Source organism: Perissodus microlepis, chromosome 4 (genome assembly GCF_051167445.1).
Source record: "Perissodus microlepis isolate ML-2025 ecotype Zambia chromosome 4, ASM5116744v1, whole genome shotgun sequence".
In the NCBI taxonomy this organism is placed as follows: Eukaryota; Metazoa; Chordata; class Actinopteri; order Cichliformes; family Cichlidae; genus Perissodus; species Perissodus microlepis.
Window position 1 is genome coordinate 3,661,495 of NC_140464.1, and position 8,186 is coordinate 3,669,680.

Here is an 8,186-nt window from a genome sequence, read left to right on the forward strand (position 1 = left end):
GTTGATGACTCAGAGGAGAGTGGACTGAGAGACTGACAGATGGGCTGATGTGGTGTCAGCAGTGATGCAGACGCAGCACCGGTCTGCTGTGGTGGAGAGCTAAATGTGAAAGTGTTGATCTACGTTCCGACCCTGACCTACAGCGGCTGTGAGAAGTGACTGACAGAACGAGATCATGTGACCTTCACTCATCTGTTTTCATTCTCTGTGTTCATACACCACCCTACATTTAATCATTAGTCATTTAATCAGCTTTGGCTCTGAATTAATTAGATAATTAATTAAATAACTGAAGTAATCTTAGATACTTTTTTGCACCAACAAAAACCTTTGAAACCTCTTTATTTAATGGTTGTGTTTAAAAGAGCTAACCAAATCACAGAGCACACGCTGGATTCAGCTGCTTCTCAAGTTCCCTGTGAAGAGATTAAATTATTAGATGATGAGGACACTGTAACCTTCCTCACATTCATTAAAAAAAAGCAGACAAAATCATGTGTGGTGTTAAATTGTAAGTGCTTCAAGTTCTTGAAGATAACTGAATGAAAAACCATCACAATTTTCACAACTTTGGCTTTGGGGGATGCTCATATGGATCCTGCTGCTGGTTACTGGTTACTTTAATGGAGAATTAATACCTCCATTAAACCCAATGATAATATCTGTGTATGTTTTGGATGAAAATGCACATGATGTTGAATTTTCTGATATATCTGCATATATTTAGATTGAAATTGGATATTTGTTTTTGTAGTAGAATAACTTAGGTACCCTATCTTAAACCAAACATGGCTTCATTCTCCTCACACCCAGGTTAAATAGGAAAACTCTTCATAACCAAGGCTAAGATTTGATCTTGTCTCAAAGTTTTTAAACTCCAGCTGCAATAACATGCCTGCACATCTGCAGAGTTCACAGCCAGCCACAGGTGTGCAGGTGCATTTTCCTCATGACAACACATTATTCATAACATTCATAACAGGTTACAGAAGCTGCCACCATCAGAAACTTGGTAGTCCTGGAGACATGATGCAACGAGCAAGCATGAAGTAAGTGTTATAAAATGGAAACGTGGAGGGAGATGTGATCATTCAGCAACAGGAAGTCTTACGTGCAGGATGATGATGTTTACTAAGAACTTGGAGTTTATTTGTCTCAGTGAAAAAGGCTAAATGACTCAAAGAAAAATCTCTGATTGAAAAACATTCTGTCTGTCTGTGTTGGCTGTGTGGAAGCCCACAACTCTATGCTGGCGGGAGCTGAAAAAGAGCCTGCTGCAGTGTGAAAAGCGGCCTCGTTGTTTCCTTGGGAACTAAAAGGAGGCTTTCCATCTTTGCGTTGAGTGCTGTGAGAGAGTGACACCGACCAATTAGGAGGTTAGAGAGCCGGCGGCGCAGTGCCTCTCATGTGGCCTTGGTAAATTATCTTCAAGAGCCTTCAGAGTCGCACTAGTGAAGATTGTAATTAAAAAGCAGGAAGAAAACAGCTCGGAAAATTATTAAAGCTCTGGACTTTATGCATTAAAATTTTTCCATCCGCTACAGTTCCTCCTAAAATGTTCTCCTTCTTAATTGGCACTAGTGGCATAGGAATATTTTGTTTGATGCAGCACTCAAAATCTATTACTCTAAGTGGACCTTTTAGCTTGTATTTAGTTAAAAGAGGCATACAAATAGATTTTGGTGCATACTAATATGATTTGAGTTTCTTTAAGATCATTTAAACACTCAAATCTGAAGGTAAATCACCGTGAACAGGGGAGTGTTGTCTGATTACCAGCCCTGCTTTCATGTTGTGAACATCAAACTCTGACCCTGCAGTTTAAATATCAGAGCGGAAATTAAGATTCATCAGGCTAGACGACGTTTTTCCTGTTCTTAGCCGAGTTCAACACATTATACATTCAGAGATGATCTTCTGCTTATTCTGACGAGTGGTTATTTGAGTTACTGTTGCCCTCTGTCTGCCCACTGTTCACCTCTGACATCTGCAAGGCTTTTCCTTACAGAGAACTTCTATTCACTGGATATCTTAATATATTTTTTTAGCCCCTTGAAATCACCTTTCTCCTTTGGACTTCAGCAGATTAATGTGAATAAACCGAATCACTGCCATGCGATTGGCTGATTATATATTTGTGTGTAAAAAGTAGGCCATTATCTGTTTTTGTGAAACTACTTTTGGCAATAAAGGAAAGATTATAGCGTCCCCGTCTAGTTGTACTTGATTTCTTGACTATTTCAAATGACAGCGCTTGTAGATACTGTGAATATCCTTTGTGATGATAAATAAAATATCAGGAGCATTGCATCTAACCAAAGACAGAATAAAAACCTCTCTGCAGATGAAAATAATCATTGCTGTATTTCTTGCACAGCAGCTTGAATTAATGACTTGACTGTTAAATAAACTCCACACAGGGCTGAGTGGATGTCTACAACATTTCCAGGGGGCAAATTTGGGGTTTTCGGGGGTTTTGTAGGTGAACCATCTCTCCCCGAGGTTAATATCCGATGTCACACAGTCCTCAGTGTGTTCTGGTGCATGGGGATCTTGTTACCAGGCTAAGCAGACATGAGATCTCGTGTTGTCGTCTGTTCAGTGTTACGAAATAAACGTCTGCCTCCCTTAATCAGTCTCCACCAGCAGTTGCTCCTTGTCAACACATTTAACTGCTGATGGCAATTAACATGATGATTTCAAAAGCCAAATGCTCTGACATTCACACATTCAGCGTAATTCAAAGCTGCTGTTATCATGTTTTCTGCACACTTTGGTAATTAAAGAAGCACACACAGGCCTCTAAATACAAACAGTGAATCAATGAAAATGTCTCCTGAACACGAGGGGTCATCGGGCTTTCTAAATTTCTGCAATCAGTGAAAATCAAGAGGCAGCAGATGTAGAGCAAATCCACCGTGAGATCAGTGTACCAGGCAGGCCAATATAATCATAAAACCAAGCAGTTCACGGGTCACAGCAGCGGCTATTTACTCAGACTTCCTTGAAGTCTGAGTAAATAAACTCTATTGAGACCTTTGAACGCAGCAGCAGAGTGATCCTTTACAGCTCCTGTGAAAATATTTTAATGCGCTTTCGGGGATTGTACTGTAGATGGTGAGACATGCAGAAAACAGACCTTCCCCCGAACACAGGGGGTTTCAAACGTGTTCTAGTTTCAGGGCCACACAGAGCCCAAGTTGAACTCAAGTGGGTCAGACAGGATTAGGAGCTTAGCGAGGTAATTCCAGGTTTAACCACAAACGGTATAAAAAATGGACGTAGCCACGCTGACACCACATACTGGCTTGCGTTGAGAGGCCTCGAGCTGAGCGTCGCCATCCTGGATGGTTAAAACTGGACGTAACGAAGGAGGGAGGGATCCGACTGTGAAGCCACATGCTTATTGGCTAGCCAAAATCCCTAAAAATGTTTTATTCGGCGTGCCCTGCAACATGTGACCGAGCCTATAAACTCACGAGGGAAGTGTTTTCTGAGTTCAGGTGAGCGGTGGGTTAGTTACGAATATGTTTTATATTTGCAAAGTATTCAGATCTGCAGCTACGTCTCTAACACTGCTGGAACTGCGACTACTAGACGACGGATCAAGCACAGAGGACCTGTCATCTTTAACCTTTCATCTTTAAATGGATCCAGTTTAAAGTTTAAAAGCTGTACTGTGCAGCCGTGAGCTTAAGCACTAAGAGAAAACTTGATGTCACAATAAACTTAAGCAAAAATAACTTTCACCACTAAATCCCAAGATGAACATCTTTCTCCAGCATTAATCTCTTACTTGCAACATTGTTACATTTTATTGCTTTTTTATGTTCTTTATAGAATGTTATCACCATTTTGTCACCATCATCTGATGACATCTCTGACTGGAGTACAAAGTACTTTCCCACAGACAGAAGTGAAAGTCTTTCGTTAACCACAAAGGTCGCCTCCTCACTGCACTGACCTCCCGTTTCAGACCCAGTACCTATTCTATCACCTAGGGGTGATCGTGGCTCAAGAGTTGGCAGTTCGCCTTGTAATCGGAAGGTTGCCGGTTCGAGCCCCAGCTTGGACAGTCTTGGTCGTTGTGTCCTTGGGCAAGACACTTCACCCGTTGCCTACTGGTGGTGGTCAGAGGGCCCGGTGGCGCCAGTGTCTGGCAGCCTCGCCTCTGTCAGTGCGCCCCAGGGTGGCTGTGGCTACAATGTAGCTGCCATCACCAGTGTGTGAATGGGTGGATGACTGTAGTGTAAAGCGCTTTGGAGTCCTTAGGGACTAGTAAAGCGCTATACAAATTCAGGCCATTTTATTCATTCATACTTTATAAGAAGCTGTTATGGAGCAACTATGGCAACTTATGCGGCACACCTAACCTGTGGTTATGTCTGACGTATGCTATTTTATGATCGATAACTTATGCTGCCATTAAACATTAAACACATATTTAAACAACCCGGCGTATTAACTTAATGAATTATGCAGTTGTAATTAGACTCAGGTCTTCCCGTCTTTTAACACTCACAGTTTTTACCGGCTTTCCGTCCTGGCTCAAAACAGGCCTGATTTTACTTTTGTAAAATCATATAAACAAAGCGCACAACGATATAGCGCTGTTTAACACCATACTAATACCTGCAAACTACCTTCAGCTATCATACATGCACGCTGCTGCACTGGCTGCAGTGGCCGCGTTCATTTCAGCCTCTGTGTTTTTGTAACATAAAATATTCCACTCTCATCAAGTTAATGACCATCATCATGTGACCGCCTATAGCCTGGCTGCTGATTGTAGGGTAAATGAACCCAGACAAGGAAAAGATATCTTGATTTGCTGAACATGTCTTGTAGCCAAAGACGCTAAACTGCTGCTTGTGTGCTTGTCAAAGATATAGATAAAATACACCCTACGCACACGCAGCCCAAATGGCGGCATGGAAAAAGCACACTGGCCATCTCCACTCCTCATGTTATGCACTACTGGTGGTGACTATTGAGTTGAGACCACATCCACACAACAACCCACAGTACACCTGCTCAGCTCGTGACAAGACAAATTTACTGCATGAATGAAAGAAAAATTATATTTTCAGAAAAATTCATTGGCTTATCCAAATATGGTCACTTCTGGCTCCAAAATAATCAGATGGTCCTGACCAAGATGAAAAACCTCAGGGTTTAAAATGTTAGCTTGCAGATGAGTGACGTCACTGTTTCACTAGATTATTTTCCTTGTATAAGTTATTCAGTTCTCTTTTGTCTTTCTCTTCTTCTGCCAATCAGCCGAGGCAGATAACTCCCCCGTACTGAGCCTGGAAGTGTTTCTTTTTTCCCTCCTTCGCCAATCGCTTCCTCGTAGAGGTGTCATGGTCCGTGGGAGCAGCTGAGGAGTTTTTGCTGTGGTCATTCTGTGGTCAGTTACAGGAGGACTATTTAAGCTACTCATTGCCAGTTCGTTCAGTCTACAGCCTACTGTGGTAACTGGGCCTCGTCTAGGCTCCGCTCTTCCCTCGTCCTGTCTTCGTATTTAACTCTGCTTCCTCGTGCACAGGTCTTCGTACCATCCGGCCCTGGACTCACCGGCTGTTGTTCACTTCCTCCAGCGCTGGCTTCCTCATTCCACCTCCGTCGTCAGCTCTCACTAAGGAAATCATCATCCAGTCACTTCACCTGCCTGTCATCCTGCCAGCCCTGACGTTCTTGGCAACTCAGGGAACCATTCCTCCCCCTGTACTGCCCCTGTCCCACGGAAACCCTCCCCACAGCTCTTCAGCCTGGCCCTGCATGTAAGCCAACAGCACCTTTGTCAGATTCTCCTTACTCACCTGCCAGTAACTGTTTCTCCCTGTGGTGCAGAACTCCCGTGGTTACCTCTCGGGACAGCCCTCCTTATAAGCTGTCCCGTTACCTCCAGCTTCTGCTTCACTCTTCTTATCCTCGTAAATAAAGTCTTGTACATAGTTCTCAGTGAGTGCATGGCGTCTGCTTTTGGGTCCAGCTCTCATATGAACCTCATGACAAGAGGAGCATCTCTCTGGTATTGCACATTCTGATTTTTATTTGATTCATTTATTTATTTATTCAATGCTGACTTTAGTTTGTGCAGGAGATACAAAAATGAGTGATCACTTCCCCGATTCGGGGCTGAGAACCATGACCTCAGACTTGTGTTACAAAGTAACGCAAAAGTAATGAAACAAATTATTTAAGCTTCTTCCCTTAACACAATTTCAGTGACAAAAATATGAGTTAAAAATATGTACATACAATCTTTAAAATTATAGAGCAAAAGTCTCCACAAAGATTTCCAGATTTATAGCCATATAAACATGATTTATATGACAGGATACAAGCCATGAACACTTGTGCATCTACACATTTTGCACACATGCACCTGGTAACGCGCACTCATGATTTTAAAAAAAGGCTGAAGAGTCAACACAGTTTGCTCAGTGTCTCTATGTTCTTGCTTTACAACTGGAACAATCTGTTTTTCGAAGCAATGTTCTGGTATAAAATTCACCACAAGAGCTGCCTCTGATGTGCATCCAAGAGGATCTCATGTGATGCTTTCAAGACCACTCGATGATCTGTAGGCACCTCTTCATCCGGAGCCTCTGACACCCAGAGCGAACGGTCACCCAGTACACAATCCACCAGAGATGGAGAGATAAAACACGGCACAGAGAGAGATGAGGTCAAAGAAAAGCAAAAGGATGGTCCTCGTGAAGCTGACACAAAGCCGAAGCACCTCATATGTATTATGGCGATATTATTTAGCATTTCATTTGCATGTAAACATCATCAGAGCACTGTGTGTGTGTCAAGCCTCTCAGTGAAATACCTCTGAGTGCTCATAGCATCTATTTGCTCCTGCTGTTGCTGTGAAAGAGGTTTTTAAAACACTGAGATTTGTGGGAGTCCTGCATGTTTGGGGCTCTGGGATCTGGTCCAGGCCAGGTGCGGAGCAGCTGTTATCCAGGGGTTAAAATCTCCACAGAGGGTCACAGGCGGCTCGGCTCATCCCCGAGCTCCTCACCGGCAACGAACGCCCACACAGCCTTCCAGAGCAGAGCATCTTTCCTCTCTGCTCAAAACCACCCACATCTCTCTATCTCTCTCTTTCGCTCCCTTTCACTGTGTTTTTTTAACTCTCCCACTCTGTCTCCATCAAGCTCTCATCCCTCTATCCCCATTCTCCTCACTCACTGCTTATGGAAATGGCTGCTGCTCAGCATCAGCCATCAGATGTCAGGGCAGTTGAGAGGCTGAGAGAGTGAAAAAAAAAATTACATTCACCAAAGGAGGCACTTCTGCTGTGCGGTGTTGTGACCACTGCTGTTTGGTCCAGCACTTGTTGTAGTGTGTGTGCGTGTGTGTGTGTGTGTGTGTGTGTGTGTGTGTGTGTGTGTGGACCAAGAGTGCTAGTTGGCATGCTTTGCTCTGCACTGCCATCATGTGGTCAGTAAGAGCATAAATAAGAGCTCAGTTTCTCACTTAAATCTTGGCTGTTTGTTCACATGCAGTTAGTTTGTGTCATTTTTTTCTGATTAAGATGTGAGGGACAAATTGTCTTGATTGAATTAAATGTGTTTATTCCTTAATAGTCAGTTTCTCCACATCTTTTTTGTGACAGCTGAAAATTTGGTCCCAACAGAACACGGAAATTGTTTTGTTCAACTCAATTCAATTAAAAAAACCAAAAAAAAAACCAACAACAAAAACCCCACAGAGCCAAATAACAACAAACAAGTCACTCCAGGGTGTTTTACATTGTAGGGTAAAGACCCTACAGTAATACAGAGAAAACCCCAACAATCAGAGAACCCCCATGAGCAAATAGTTGGCGACAGTGGGGAGGAAAAACTCCCCTTTAACGGAAAGAAACCTCTAGCAGAACCAGGCTCAGGGAGGGCTGCGACCACTTGGGGGTGAGGAGGAAAAATAACTAATGATTAAATGGTTGATGCACTGAGAACAGTTTTCATCCAATGCAGTCTTCGTGGCATTTATTTTACAAAAATGGTAGCTCACTTTCAAAACAGTAGACCTCATCTTACTATAATGATTGTAACGTATTGTAGCGGGTCAGGGCTGTTCGGGGTTCTGTTTGTACAGTTATGTTTTGTTTATGTTGCCATAGTGACGGGTGACGCCCTCTCGCTGCGACGGTGTGTCCTTCCGGGGTC

At 43.1% G+C, this 8,186-nt stretch overlaps 1 long non-coding RNA gene across 1 annotated transcript; it reads right to left on the bottom strand.

Moving 5' to 3' along the window:
• Positions 1-6,030: 6,030 nt before the first annotated feature.
• Positions 6,031-7,354, bottom strand: LOC146388033 (uncharacterized). Its single transcript, XR_014799978.1, has 2 exons — positions 6,842-7,354; positions 6,031-6,614 (listed from the first exon to the last, which is right to left on the bottom strand). It is a non-coding gene; the product is annotated as an uncharacterized LOC146388033 (long non-coding RNA).
• Between the last annotated feature and the right edge of the window lie 832 nt (positions 7,355-8,186).